This window comes from Scyliorhinus torazame, chromosome 14 (genome assembly GCF_047496885.1).
Source record: "Scyliorhinus torazame isolate Kashiwa2021f chromosome 14, sScyTor2.1, whole genome shotgun sequence".
Classification (NCBI taxonomy): Eukaryota; Metazoa; Chordata; class Chondrichthyes; order Carcharhiniformes; family Scyliorhinidae; genus Scyliorhinus; species Scyliorhinus torazame.
In genome coordinates, this window is record NC_092720.1 from 22,091,395 (window position 1) to 22,107,563 (window position 16,169).

General features: G+C 45.1%; 1 protein-coding gene across 14 annotated transcripts in view; it reads right to left on the bottom strand.

Annotated features, from left to right (window-relative positions):
* Positions 1–10,219: 10,219 nt before the first annotated feature.
* mbnl1 (muscleblind-like splicing regulator 1) overlaps positions 10,220–16,169 on the bottom strand; it is a 396,632-nt gene continuing 390,682 nt past the window's right edge. For all 14 annotated transcript variants that reach the window (XM_072473809.1, XM_072473821.1, XM_072473819.1 and 11 more), the window contains one exon: positions 10,220–14,887. The gene's annotated coding sequence lies outside the window, so the exon portion shown is untranslated. The remainder of the gene's footprint in view (positions 14,888–16,169) is intronic.

Genomic DNA, 16,169 nt, shown 5'->3' on the forward strand with positions numbered 1-16,169 from the left:
AAGGTAAGGCTTTTAAATACACTACTCACCTCCCAGAAGGCCCCTGCGCACCGCTGCCGCCGATATCCAAAGGGCTGCTCCTGTAAAGGTAAGGCTTTTTAAAGTAAGTACTCACCTCCCAGAAGGCCCCTGCGCACCGCTGCCGCCGAAATCCAAAGGGCTGCTCCTGTAAAGGTAAGGCTTTTAAATACACTACTCACCTCCAAGAAGGCCCCTGCGCACCGCTGCCGCCGAAATCCGAAGGGCTGCTCCTGTAGCCCATCCAGAAGGACAAGAGCAGCAGATACCTGGGAACCCCACCACCTGGAGGTTCTCCATTAAGTCACTCATCACCCTGACTTGGAACTATATCGCTGTTCCTTCCCTGTCGCTGGGGCGAAATCCTGGAATTCCCTCTCCAACAGCACTGTGGGAGTTCCTACACATCAGGGACTGCAGTGGTTCAAGAAGGCAGCTCACCGTCACCTTCTGAAGGGCCACGAGGGATGGGCAATGAATGCTGGCCGAGCCAGTCACATCCACATCCCGTAAATTAATTTTTAAAAAGATACAAACTTTTAGGCTTGCCTTTTTGCCATTTCCAATCGTCCGAACCTTTCTTTGCACTGTGGCCCTCTTTGCCTCTTGTCCTCGATTACTGTGACTACCGTTCTTGCATTTTACTGTTCTTTCTTTTATTCCTGCCCTTGTTTGTCTTTCCCAATACCCCCCATGCTTAGGTTCCCAATGCCCTGCCATTTAAGTGGGATGGTGGAAATACTGAACTCCCTCCCGCAAACAACTGTCAAAGCTGGGGGTTAACACGGAATTTACAAGCTGAAACTGAGAGCTTTTGATTAGTAGGCATTTTAAGGATTATAAAACGAAGGTGAGCAGATGGAGTTAAAGTACAGACCAGTTATGCTCTCATTAAATATCACAGGAGACATGAGGAAGAACAGTTCACGTCAGTTCCTACATTCCAGGAGGCCTAATCCTGAACTGAACAGGTCTTCAAATTCTCACCCAGTCTGTATATGTTGCCTGTCAATTCCTGGAGGGAACGGAAATGAGATGTCATCCTTTCGTTGAGACCGTCATTCTCTCACTAATAACGATCTCTGGTCCTGAACTACAGCTCCCAGTAAATGTTGAAAATAGTTAAAATATCCTATCCAAGTTGTAAATCAGGGATAAATATCAGCCAGTGCCCGGGGTGATAACCCCATTTTTAAAAAAAAATTGTTCTTGGGGTGTGGACATCATTGGTTGAGATACCCCTAAATGCTCTTAAACTGAGTGGCTTGCTAGGCCGTTTCAGTGGGGGGCAGTTAAGAGTCAACTGCATCACTGTGTGGGTCTGGAGTCACATGTAGGCCAGACCGGGTTAGGCCGACAGATTTCCTTCCCTATTAGTGAACCAGATGGGTTTTTACAACAATCATGGTCATCATTAGACTTTTGATTCCAGATTTTTACTGAATTCAAATTTAACCATCTGCCCTGGTGGGATTTGAACCCTGGACCCCAGAGCATGACCCTGGGTCTCTGGTTTACCAGTCCACTGACAATACCACTACACCATTGCCTCCCCTGATGTAGAGATTGGATCAGCCTATTAGGGCCATCCTATCACAGATTGACATTCAGGGCTATGGGCCAAGTGCAAAGATGTGCAGGTTAGGTGTATTGGCCATGCTAAATTGTCCTTAGTGTTTGGGGATGTGTGGGTTAGGTGGGGTTATGGGGTAGCAGGGATAGGGCGGGAGCCTGGGTAGGGGGCTCTTTCAGAGGGTCGGTGCAGACTCGATGGGCCAAATTGCCTTTTCTGCACTGTAGTGGTTCTATGAAATGGGATTAGGTAGGCAGGTCAGGTGTTTGTCATGCGCCGGTGCTGACTCAAGGGCCAAAGGGCCTCTTCTGCACTATTATTCTGTGTTTCTGTGACCCGCATCCCAACTTAATTTCTCTGCCTTGCATCCCCAGTTACAACACAATCTGCTGATTTTAATCTTGAAAGCTGCAATTAATGTAAAATCCAAGTTGATTAATGCGCAATATTCATTTTCTATTGCTGACATTTTCTGCAAAGGTAAAATTCACATAAAACACTCCATTAAACAGGAATTATTGTATCATTAATGAATCGTGCAGGTATTACAAAATGATTGATAACTCACTGAGTCCAGGTCATCGTCAACTTTGAGTGTTGGATGATATTACGTTTAAATTGGGCAGGGTGTCTGCCAGAATGAACAATGGTCTTTTGTCCACACTTTACCCTGAAGCTCTTTAAAGGTTCATTTTTTGAACACCACTCCACCATTGATGGGAGAAATTGAGGAGGTGGAGCTCCCTGGAGGTCCTTGTTCCTTGGCAAGGATCCAGGTGACGCATACAGTTCTGGAAGTTTAAATGTGCCTCACGGTGGACTCATTCCAAGGGTAAGCGCACAATGTTGGCTGGAACTCCTGACATGGACATCTGGTCGAGCAAGTTCCTAGCCGAGGAAGGTGTCAGAACACATGGGAAACGTTGGAGAGAAAAGTAAATTGTAAAAGCATTGATCGTCCAGCATTAAAAACATATAACTGTTCAGATATTTGTAAAATATGTTACAATTGTCACACATCAATGTCAAGTGCCAATCAACTTTGTAACCATGGAAACACCACTTTTGATCAGAACCAGCTCGGTCTGGACTCGGGACAGAGTGACCCCAAGACACTTTGTCAAAGACCCAGAAACAGCTGCCTATGGCACCTTGTTGTCAGTTGTTTCCTCTACACCAGTGTTTTTCAAGCTTTTTAATCCCAGGACCCACCTGCCAAGCGTTGCGCCCAGGTCAGCCGTCCTTTGCAATACACCATTTTTGCTGACCTTTACTGTGGCAGATGAACCCGCTTGGTCCTCATGTTCTCACTCCAATTAGGTTCACAGGAGCAGAGGGCAATGTGTATATCAGGTGCAGACTTCAGCCAGTTCCTTTGTGCCATCTTCATCTTTGTGAGGATGGAAAATCCAACCACGAACATGTAGGCGTGTTTTACTCAGCACTGGTTGCGCCTTTGAGACATTACTCCAGAATGCTGACAGCTTCATGGATTTGTAGTGTGTTTTTAATGTGCTGTCACAGGTGATTCGCAGAAGTTCAGTCTCTTCATTTGGAGTCAGCTGTAAGTTCGTAATTGACCCTGGAGCCTGAAACCCAAAAGGAATTTTAACCCACCTCTTCTCTTTCAACATCTGAAACTTCTCTAGAAAGTAGTTAGACAGATTTTTAATTAGTAATGGGTTTAAGGGTTACGGAGAATGGGCAGGACGTTGGAGTTGAGGCCATGATGAGATCAGCCATGATCGTACTGAATGGTGGAGCAGGCTCGAGAGGCTAAATTGCGACTTCTGCTCCTAGTTCTTATGTTCATGAAAATAACTATTCTGTCTAATTCCACCTTCCAGCTCTAGGTCTGTAGTCCTGTAGGTAACAGCACCTCAAGCTCAAATCTGGTGTTCTTGATTATTAAGGAGGTTTCTGGAGTAATAATGGGGATGAATAGTGGAGCAGACTCGATGGGTCGAATGGCCTAATACTGCTCCTATACATTATGATCTTAAGTAGTGACAAAAACTGTTGATCAACGCAGCCAGATGCAACTGAATAAGGCTTGAAGGTCTATTGAAGTTCCTTTACGAACACTATTTGCTTTGATGTGCCTTTGCATTGTGCGGAATGTGTAATAGTTTTGGCTTTGTACTCGTACTTGCCAAAATTTCAATGGCTTTTGGAAAGCATATATTTCTTCACAGTACCAAAAGCAATCATCATCCTTTCTTTGCAATTTGAGGATCAGTTTGTTTAGAGTTTGTTTGTTTGTTTGTTTATTGTCACATGTACCTAGGTACAGTGAAAAGTATTTTACTGCGAGCAGCTCAACAGATCATTAAGTACATGAAAAGAAAAGAAAATGCATAATAGGGCAACACAATGTAAATACATAGACACCGGCATCGGGTGAAGCATACAGGAGTGAAGTATAAATCTCTAGTCTCTAGCCCCCTCTTCCTTATAACAAAACAATCAATTTTCAGTTTTGCACAGTCCTGTTGCCTTGTTTGCTGGCAGCTAGAAAATTGAAGGGATCTCTCTTCTGTGATTTTGCACCGAAAGCACGGATGTACGAGGTGAAGGATGTAAGTGCAGTAATGGGAATGTGACCTGCTCTCTTCTGCCGCTTATGGTGGGAAGACTGCATGTTCACATTTAAAGGCCAGTTCGCAGTTGGCATTCGCAACTTAAAAGCTGGTCATGTCCAGGATTCTTATAAACCAGTTTAGGTGTTGGCCGCTGCTCCTGTGATCAGGAATGCTGCAATCAATTCCTCCGCCACTGTCCCATAATGTTCATAAATATTAACCATTCAAAGAGAGTTAAGTGCTTTCCAATCACCCCACTTCACGCTTGAGTGTTTTTGAAGTAGTCAGGTGGAAACTGACAGCGCTTAACCCTCTTTGTAGTGGTTGATATTAATAAACATTGTGGGGAGAACACTTCAAGAGTTACTCAAACATGAAGGAAGGTGAATGAATCAAGGCTGACAGCTGTGTGTGTGTGTGTGTGTGTGTGGTAGCTGTCAATCACAGCCTAGTAAGGGAAATGAATGAATGGTTTGCTGCTCAAGGATCTGAAGGGTTTAAACACAGCTGCCTGGTTTCGCTTTTCAGCGTCAACCCCCCCTACTTGGGGTAAGGGTGGCGACTCAGAAAATCTGGGGTTGGGGGGCTGAATTGTGATGCGGGGTGGGGGAGGTGCTGAATTGTGACACTGGGATGGCCAGCCATACCTTGCTATCGACCCGCCCGCTCAAATTGGCAGCCCGATAGTTGGATTCACGAGGGAATCCCTCACAATGCTCGCCATGCACATATTTGAATAGCAAAGGATTGGGAATGGCTTCCTGATTTGCACCGGCGGAATGACATTCTCCCAAACGGAGAACCTGGGCTGGAGCCTCCTTGGGACCGTCTGGAAGCTCGCCGGGGGGGGGGGGGGGGGGGGGGGGTCACTCTCAGCGGGTCGCAGGACTGGCGTGAAAGCTGTTTTTTGCCCGACATCGGGCCATTGGGATACCCTCCACTGGCCGGCAGCCCCAGGGAACCCCCCCTCCCCTCCACTGGCCGGCAGCCCCAGGGAACCCCCCCTCCCCTCCACTGGCCGGCAGCCCCAGGGAACCCCCCCCCCCCTCCACTGGCCGGCAGCCCCAGGGAACCCCCCCCCCCCCCTCCACTGGCCGGCAGCCCCAGGGAACCCCCCCCCCCTCCACTGGCCGGCAGCCCCAGGGAATCCCCCCCCCCTCCACTGGCCGGCAGCCCCAGGGAACCCCCACCCCCCTCAAACTCTCTGTTCAGTCAGCAATTTTCTATTTAACTGTCCCTCTGCTTAAACGCCAGCAACCTACAGACAATGTAAATTGTGTATTTCTTCTGCTAAGACTGTCATGTTTTTGCCAAGTTATTTCATGAACTGGGAGGGTATCTGAGTATGATAGAGGTGGGGTTATAGGTTGAACTCCTAGTGTTTGGTTTCTCTGCGGCAAATATTAATTGAAACTCTTACTGAGATATCTCCACAGCAGGAGGCACAGAGTTAAGTGGGGAACATGGATTATTAAATTAAAAAGACACTTGTGTTTATCAATTTGGATTTCAGGAATTTGGCTCAAAAGTCCAGTTCGGCCAATCCAAACGGGGTACAGGTGGAAGCCAATCCAAGCCTACACTGCTGTCCCCCTCCTCCATACCCTCTCTTGCTGCCCACAAGCCTCTGTACCCCCTGCCCATTCACCCATCTACCTCACCCCCACCACAATTCCTCATCCAGCCTGGAATGTGGGATAAAGGCTGGATTAACAATCGCTTCAAAGCCAACATTCCCCTTCTCTATCATTGATGAAACAAGCGCGAGGCTGCATTAGATATCACCTGTGGTTCAGCTGCCGACACACCAGCCTATTAACTGAATACTTTCGGCGTCAGGTCCTCCTGCGGAGACGTGAATGCAAAATCAATACTGATGCTCCTGTGCACTGAGGGATTGTTGCACTGCCAACTCTCAGATCAGATATTGAGGCCAATCTGCTCTCAGGTAGACATCTGAGATCCCATGGCCACTATTGGAGGAAAGGCAGGTGAGTTCTACCTGAAGCCTTGGCTATTATTTATCCTTTGAACAAATCCACTGAAGCATGTTATTTGATCAATTATCACATTACTGTTTGCGGGACTTTGCCGTTTGAAAATTGGCTCTCCTGTTATTTGTTTTCATTCATGTGACGTTGGTGGCTAAGAGCTTTTGTAAAGGCGACGAAGAATCCACACCGAGTTTATTGAAACAAAAACTTACTTGATTTTAAACTACTATTATGTACAGCTCCAGTAACTCCCTGCTGGGTCTTCTCTAGTCGATGTCTTACTGGCTAACTAGATATACATAGCCAGAGATTGTTAATGATCCACTGTCCCTTGACGGAGGAGCTCATATTCTGCAAGATCCACAGGGTAGTTAATCACCCCCCTACCCTGTATGACCCATTTGAGTTATAACACTAGCATTTATTGCCCATCCTTAATTGCCCTTGAGAAGGTGATGGTGTGCTACCTACTTGAACCGCGTGCAGTCCATGTGATATAGTTACACCCACACAGTGCTTTTGGATAGGTTGCTGGTTTTTGACTCAGCTACTGTGAAGGAAGAACAATGTAGGGCTAAGGTTTTGTGGTGCGGATGAGGCTGTTGAGTCGGGAATCTTGTTGACTCTGCAGACCGCTCTCCTTTAAACTGAACCCCCCCCCCCCCCACCCTAGAACATATTTTTGTTCTGGGGAGGTGGAGGCTGGATGGAATTGGGCCAAGTGCCTCCAGTGGAAAGCTCAAGAAGGCAATGGAAGTGTGCAGGTAGTAAAGTTAGATTCCCGCTGGGTCGCTTGAAGCACCCATCTCCATTTACTGGGGTACTGACCCAATTGCAGTGAATGTCAGGCCCCAAACTTATACCCTCCTCATGCCCCTTAAAATCCAAGCCCCCCTCATAGCTTATACGATCCTTAGTTTCCCCAATGCATCCTCCATATCAACTCTCCCAATATCCACTGTGCATAGAGGAAATGAGCCAGCAGCGAGTCCGACAAGGGGCAGCATGGTAGCACAAGTGGATAGCACTATGGCTTCACAGCGCCAGGGTCCCAGGTTCGATTCCCGCTGGGTCACTGTCTGTGCGGAGTTTGCACATCATCCCAGTGTGTGCGTGGGTTTCCTCGGGGTGTTCCGGTTTCCTCCCAGTCCAAAGACGTGCAGGTTAGGTGGATTGGCCATTATAAATTTCCCTTAGTGACCAAAAAGATTAGGAGGGGTTATTTGGTTACGGGGATAGGGTGGAAGTGAGGGCTTAAGTAGATCGGTGCAGACTCGATGGGCCGAATGGCCTCCTTATGCACTGCATGTTCTAAGTTGTTGAAATGTTCCTGAAATGGACATAGTGAACAGAAGCTTTGAAAAGATTTGTTGAAAATAGCTCAACTTACAATGTCACTGTTTCAAACAACTGCAGCCATTTATAGTATCAATTTATAGCCTTTATCCTCTTCAGACCTCTTAACCTTGTGCAAATAAATACACATTGGCAGTGAAAAAACTATTCAAAGAAGTAGCAGGTTATTACAAGATATTAACGATTACAATCACACTATATTTCCCACCTCTCTGGTGGGGCCGGTTTAGCTCAGTTGGCTGGACAGCTGGTTTGTGAAGCAGAGCGAGGACAACAGCGAGGGTTATTTATGAAGGCCACGCCTTCTCAACCATACTCCTTGTTTGAGGTGTGGTGATCCTCAGGTTAAATTACCATCAATCAGCTTGCCCCCTCAGGGGAAAGCAGCTTATGGTTACTAGTACAGTGGTTAGCACTGTTGCTTCACAGCTCCAGGGTCCCAGGTTCGATTCCTGGCTTGGGTCACTGTGCGGCGTCTGCACATTCTCCCCGTATCTGCGTGGGTTTCCTCCGGGTCCCGAAAGACGTTCTTGTTAGGTGAATTGGACAGTCTGAATTCTCCCTCTGTGTATCCGAACAGGAGCTGGTGTGTGGCGATTCATTGCCTTGTTAATGTAAGCCTACTTGTGACACTAATAAGATTATTATCTGTGACTTACCTTTACTTGGTTAGATAAACATTGCATTTTGACATTACATCAGCCATCTTTGGCGATCAGCAGGAATTTATAATCATACATCGACGCTGCGAACTAAGGAAATTCAGCATGTCCACATTGCTTCTTACCAATTTTTACAGATGCACCATAGAAAACATCCTGGCCGGGATTCTCTGCGCCCACACCGGGTCGGAGAATCACCGGGGGCGCGGGAAATTCCTGCCACGCCGCTGAAATAGGTCCTTGTGGCAATTCTCCGCGGGCGAACTCCCACCGGCATGGTTTACATTTGGTACCACCTGGCGGGAGCTCGGACCTGCGGCCGCGGTGGCAGTCCTGGTGGGGGGAATCTGACTCCCAGGGGGCTTCAGCGGTGGCTAGGCCTGCGATTGAGGGCCACCGATCGCAGGACATCGCGATTTGTGGCAGACCGACCTTCCTCCGTGCGGGCCCGCCATGTGGCTCTGCCATGTTGGCGGTGCCCGCGCTGAGGTGGGCCGCCGCGCTCATGCGTGGACCCGCTTGCGGCCACCGTGCGTATGTGCGGCTGTGTGGTCTGGACAGCAGGGCCCCACCGGCAACCAGAGCTGCAGGATGCATGCCGGGCCCTACTAGCTCCCTGGAAAACAGAGAATCACCCCGGACTTTTGAGGAAAAAGTGCGGAGTGATTCTTGCCCGTTTTCTGGCGGGCATGGGGGGCTTAGTTCCCAAAAGGGAGAATCCCGGCCCCTATCTGGCTGCATCATAACCTGGTACGACAACTGCTCGGCCCAAGACCGTAAGAAACTAGAGTCGTAAACACAGCCCTGTCCATCACGCAAGCCCATCTCCCAATCATTGACTCTGTCTGCACCTCCTGCTGCCTTGGGAAAGCGGGCAGCATAATCAAAGACCCCTCCCACCCGGGTTATTCTTTCCTCCAACCTCTTTCATCGGACAGAAGATACCAAAGTCTGAGAACATGCACTCAGAGATTCAAAAACACCTTTTCCCCGCTGTTGCCAGACTCCTGAATGACCCTCGTATAGACTGAACTGATCTCTCCACGCATCTTCTCCAGTTATAGCACCATATTCTGTGTGTTTCACCTGAAGTCTGTGTCTGTACATAGTGTATTTATCGTACATCCTGTGTTTTCATGTATGGAGCGATCTGCCTGGTCTGCATGCAGAACAATACTCTTCATTGTGCCTCGGTACACATGACAATAAATCTAATCTAATCTAATGAAACTATCTGGCATCTGCGTCAACACAAACAGGCTGAACAGAAGCTGTTGAGTTGTTGCAGTGCATCTTGTAGATGGTGTATACTGCTGCCACTGTACGCCAGTGGTGGAGGGATTGAATCTATAAAGTCGCAGATGGGGTCCCATTCAAACGACTGCAATGTCCTGGATGGTGCCGTGCTTCCTGAATTTTGTTGGAGCTGAAACGGTTAAGGAAAGTTTTGACAAACCATGAAGGGTTCCAGAGGACTAAACGAGGAGAAACTGGTTCCAGTTAGAAGGGTCGGTAACCAGAGGGTAACAAACTGGCAAAAAGCCACAGGGGAAATGTGTAGACTTTTTTTTTTAAAAGCAGCTAATTTTGATGATCTGGAATGTGGTGCGTGAAAGGATGCCGGAAGGAGATTCAATCATAATTTTCCAAAGGGAATCGGATAACTACTCCAAGGTAAAAAAACATTACTGGTCTATGTGGACAAAGTTGCATGAAGAATGTGGCCGATGGGATACCTCTTTCAAAGAGGCAGTAAAGGCAAAATCCAGTACCCTTCCATACTGCAATGTTTATCATTCTAAAGAAAACAAAAAAAACTTACCATTGATTTAATGTTCCCTGTGACATTTCTACAGAGTTTAGTTTGCATCAGTGTGTGCTGGAGCCTAATCTCCAATTCCTGAAGACTACCACGGCAATGCTTCCACAGGACTGGCAAACCTAAAACATCTCCGTGCGACTACGTTTATTGGTCAAGAAAGCTCCCCCCCGCACCCCAAACAAACGCACCAATGAGGAGAAATGCGTAGGCCATTTGCTTCTTTTTTTTTTGTGTCAATTTCATCTTTATTTTATTTTTTTTTAATTCCATACAGCAAGAATCAAAGATATAGCGGTAATAAAATAAGCCAGAAAAAAAAACAATTGGCAGCCAAGGACAGAGTACATTATCTCGCCAACTACGAGCAGGAAAACAAACAAAAAAAGGTCTGTGATTACACAATAGTAAAACCAAGCTTCTGTCCTTTTAGCAGTTGTAGCTACGGCCTTGCAAATTGGACGCAACCTTACCAAATCTGTGCGGTTGTTTCATCAGAATGAAGAAAATTAGATTTTGGGTGGATGGGGTGGAGTGGGTGGTGGGGGAGGGGTGGGGTTGGAGGGGAAAATTTGGGTGGGTTGGGCTGTTTGGTTAGAGGGGTGGCGAGCTTCGAATAGGCATCTTGAGTCCGCACTGCCTGCTCCTACCCGCCGCCCACAGTCCCCCAAGCCGACAACCCCCTCTCCCCCAACCCTGCCAATGGGTTCTTCGCCTTGTTTTCAAAAGGACTGGGGGTGGGGTGGGATCCTCCACCAAAAGCTGGGGGGGGGGGGGATGTAACTTTTAAGTATTTTTCTGTTTTATGAAAAGAATAGTTGATTTGCATCATATTGAAAAGGTATGCACTCAACTGCAAAAAGGAACAGGAATTGCGAGAGCTGTAAAATCATGTGGGCACCTGCTATTTGATTGACCTGTCTGTGATTAAACTGACATTTCTGTTTCTTCATTGAAAGTGTGGATCCAGTTTAATATATAGTTATATACTTATATACGTATGTATGTATTTTACTTCCCGTTGGAAATACACCATCAAATTCAGTTTACGGAACCTGTTCTCTTTAAGTCTAAAATACGTTTTTCCTGTTTTGTTTCTCCTTTTTTTTTCCAAACGAAAGCTTCTAAACATGCAGTACATTTTTTTTTTTAAGAGTTTTGATATTTTTTGTTGGTGTATAGTGATGTGAACATAATTTTTGTTTTCCGATGGCATGAAAATTGGTAATTGATGTGCCTGCCCTGGTTAAATGATCTTCAGTCGGGCTTTTAACCTGTTCAACATTGTCAGTCATGAGCAGAGGAGGGAGGGACGGGGGATGGTGGTCGGTGGGTGGGCGCGAGGGAGGCGCAATTTTAAATCTACCTGGCCGGGCGAGAAGTCCACAGGTTCAGGTGGGGCTGCTGCATTACATGCTCCCCTCCAACCTCCCCACCAGTCCCGCCCGATAGTGCTCTCCGTCGACCTCAAATGGACAGCCAAAATCGGGTACGGGCGGGGGGGGGGGGGGGAGGAAGGAGAGAGTGGTTGGGGGTGGGTGGGGAGGGTTGTAAAAAGCACATACCGCACCATGATCCCATCTGTCCGTCGGCGGGCGGCATTGGGTTAAAATTGCGCGCCTGATCCTCCCGGAGATCTCAGAAAGATGTTTATCATTCCAGCCCAAAAAAATCCTGGCAAACTACAAGCTGTTCACATTAAAGCAAAGCAAAATCTTGCCTTTTTTGGTTGGGAGTGGGGTGGGCGGGGTTTGGGGAGTGGGTTATGAGGCGCTTACTCTGTGCCCATTATCAGGTTTTTTTTTTTGTTTTTGCAAGCTTTTTTTTTTAAATTTTTTGTTTTTGTTCAGCCTGTCGTTTTAATTACCTTAACAAAATTCCTTGTTATTATAGACATTTTTTTTTTATTCAAAATAAGATCTTACTATTTTACAGGTTTCCCTCTCTTGACTATGTACAGAAGTGCAAAAAGTCAACTTTCATCCCGTAGGCCCGATCACTTTTTTTTCTCTCTCTAAAACTGCAGCATAATCAACCCTCAAGTGTTTGCACACACAACTCAGATTAATTCTCTTTTCTTATAAGTAAGCTTTGATTAATATTTGAATTCATGACATAAAAAAAGCCTTTGATCTACTGATTATGCAGCTTCTATTCAAAGAAGGTCTGGATATTCGTAAGAGGGAGATCAAAGTGTACTCAGAAAACAATATCTTACTATTCTCAAATGGTTACAGTAGAAAATAATGTTCAGTTCTAATATCTAGGAACTAGAGATTTCCGTAATGACTAATTACAAACAAAGTAAATCATTAAAATATTACACAATTGTCTGCCAGGATTGTTGCTATAGCAACAACTTAACTTCATACTTCACAATGAAACATATCATTGTAAGATTTCCATATAAAAGATCTTTGTTCTCTGAATGCAAACAGGACTGATGTAACAATGACTGATGCTCGCAATCACAAGTCAGTACAATATAAATCATTCTTTAAGCTGTTATATACTAATCTGAATAATCGAAAGACACTACAGTTAATTCAAAGTTATGAGTATGTTATGAAGGATGAAGTGGGTTGGGGGAGGGGGGGGGAGAGAAAAGAAACCTTTTCCGTCATAAGTTTTTGGAAATTTTTTATCAGAGAATTCTGATAAAACGGAAAGAAAATCTATCAACTAAAATATGAAAACAACGTCCGACATTTAAACGGAATAAAAAATAAAGACAAATCTAATCTTAATATATGTAAGAAACTACAAATTTAAACAAAGGAGGAAAAAGTAAGCAAAGTCCTAGCATGTTAAGTAATTTGAATAGCAATTTGTTTCTATTAGCAATGTGTTCTCAACAGGTTTGAAGTAACATTTAGAATGGGTTTCAACCCGTAATATATAATCTAAGGCTTTAATAGATGTACAGTACAATCAATAAAATCGATGCAACAACCCCTTTTAAAACTACTAAGCGCACCTTTCAAGTTCTACCTAAACACAAAACCCTTGCAGTGAGCTAGGAAGTATGGAAAGTTCCAGAATTGAATCTGTGCTTCTTCCCTTCTAATGAGTATACTCCTAGTAACCTGGCCCCACTACAGTTGATCCACCTTTTTGCTGAACTACCCTCTTAACAAGCTGCGGAAAAGAAAGAGATTCCTATTGTGGGTGGGTGGGGGGGGGGGGGGGGGGGGGAAGAAAATAAAGGAATTCCTTTGGATGAACCCATTAAGCGTACACAACTAATATTCTTTTTTTGTTCTTTTTTTTTTTCTTGAAGGCTTTCTAAGGCTAAATGCAATAATTTGAAAAAAAAATCACATAGAAAATTCACCCAGACACATATCCCACCCTGGCGCTACTTTCAACAAACAACTTGATTTTCATTAATATTTTGGTTTTAACATGCATCTTAATGACAGTGCTTTGTTCGGTATCTAGCTTAGAGTCACTTTTCTTTAGTTTGCCTGCGTATGTACGTGTGTGACTGCAATGAGACATTCAGCACAAAGTGAGAAGTTTCCATCTCCATAAAGTTTTTTTTTTTATAGTCTTAATTGACTTTTGGTTCTGTTTTCACGAACAGAGGGAAAAATAAAGACATCGGGGAAATTAAAACTGCGCAAAGGTGGCCCGCCTTTCCAAATCTCTGAAGCATGGCACCTTGCTTGGCAATTCATGGAAAGAGGCTCCTTTCCCTTTGGAGCTGACATGTTGCCAATCTGCGTGGGCAGCCGACATCAAGGGATATCCTTTTTTTGGGCCATGCGTAGTTGTGACATTCATTTCAAAAACTTTTAATTTACGTTGGTCGATATTAATTACACGGTAGTCATTAATATGACAGATCTCAATAATGTGCATCAGTGAAATAGTAGTCTTGCAAGACTTCCCTTTATAAAAAATTATATTTTTATTTATTGTGTGCTATGCTATTCATTCTGGAGTGAAGATGCCATTTCGGAGAAAGCTTTGGCATGTACGGTAAAGTAACAAAGTCTGTGGCACTGTCCGACTTTACTGAGCTTTAACAAGTTTGAAATATGTTGAATCAGATAATTGCTTTAGCACTGCAGAAATAATACTTTAGGGTTTGATGTACAGTCCTGTATGGCACTTAACATGTACCCCCCACACATTTATGACACAGTATTTAAAGCTATAACGCGCTTTAAAAAAAAACAATCTGCCCAGCACATTCATCTTTGTCCATTGCCCCTTTAAGTCTTCCTCACATTCCACTAGAATATAACCTTAACACAGAACACTGTGCATGCACAACTGACTCTTGATGATTAATGGTAAAATAGTACTTTTTTTTTTAAATACAAGGTGCACCTTTTTTGTTTTTTTTTTCTTTTTTTTCTCCATTTTTGTAAACTTGAAGGAAAACCATTTAAACCTAACATCAAAATGATTTGCATGGTTCATAGGCGTATCGGTACACACTGCATACTAAAGTGTACAAGTTTACCTTTCCAGAGAGGAGGGGTGGAGAAAGAGTGAGAGAGGGAGAGAGAGAGAGAGAGACAAGATGTGTGAAAGAAATGGGGGAGTCGTTTATGCATATATCTTGGAATCTATGCATAACACAGTACTGAGTAAAGGCAGATGATGTTGTACACTGAACAACAGGTCACTTTCCCTCAGCTTTACTCTTGGGTGTAACATACAGGCTACACAAGTCTCAGCTTGTGAAGTTCTTTTCGACGCTTCCTTCCGGATAACCATACTTCCGTTTCGTTAGCATGCAAAAGGTGGAAAGGCTTCCGGCTGAGGGGGTGAACGAGGGGTTGGGTATAAGATGGTGGTATTTACAGAATGGCTGTTGACCCTTGCCCTGTAATGCTGTTCCGGCACACTTGTCATCTCTTCACGCTGATCTAGATGGGGAAGAAAAAGAAGGCGGTGGTTTAGTTCCTGACCAGCTTTGATTGGAATAGGATTCCCTGGCCCTTGCGACTGAAGGGCAGCAAAACCCACACAGGCTCAGTGCTGGCCAGTGCTCCGCTTCACAGATTCCTCCTTGTATTTGTTACACTGCTCAAGTACAAGACTGAGCAATATCACCTGAGGATTGTTATTGAGAACCAGTATCTGAGAGAAAGGAAGACCTGAATTTATATAGCACCTTATTAGGAAGGGACATTAAGTGGGATTTTCTGACAGTCCCCCCCAGCAGGATCTTCCGGTCCCACTGACGGTGACTTATCCCCCCCCTACCTCACTGTGGCTTCCCTCGTGGCGGAGGGTGCAAACAAAGGCAAACCCTGTTGACACTGCGGGACTGGCAGATCCAGACACCAGCCAATGGTAGGCTGCCTCTGCCACCTCCCATCATGTAAATGACGCTTAAATCATGAAAGTGACACTGGGGCTGATTTAACACAGTGGGCTAAATAGCTGGTTTGTAATGCAGAACAATGCCAGCAGAGCAGGTTCAATTCCCGTACAGGCCTCCCCGAACAGGCACCGTAATATGGCGACTAGGTGCTTTTCACAGTAACTTTATTGAAGCCTACTTGTGACAATAAGCGATGATTATTATTTTTATTATAAAGTTGGAGAGGTTTAGGACTCGGGCGAATTGAAGAATTATAATCCTGAAGTTAATTGTTTTTCATTCGTGTTTGGCGTCCTTGCCATTACTTACCTCTGAAACAGTGGCACTAACATAGATCATTTATCATATTGTTGTTTGTGGGAGCTTGCTGTGCACAAATAGGTTTCTGTGTTTCTTACATTGCAACATTTCAAAAATTAGATACTTCATTGGTTCTTAAGTGCTTGGAGATTTTGTGTGATTGGGAAAGCTACGAAAGAAATAAAGGTCATTTTTTTTCTTATTTCCTCAGTTGTTACTTAGCTGTCGCTCTTGCTACAACATGGGCAGGGTTTGGAGGAATGGGGGAAGAGGGGTTGAAGCACGGGGTGGAATATTCTGAAACCGCTCACACGTCACCTGGATCACTCAGTCCCACAGAGAGTCAGTGAAACTTTGGCTAGCCTGTCACATCATCCCCCACCCTCCCCTCCCCCTGGAAAATCCAGACCATGGTTTGTGTTATCTAGGGCTGGATTTGCCTTCGTATTCTCGGCTTTCCCAGCCAGAGGAAATAGTCATATAGCTATTCTTTTCAACATCTTAAACACCTCTATTCGAAC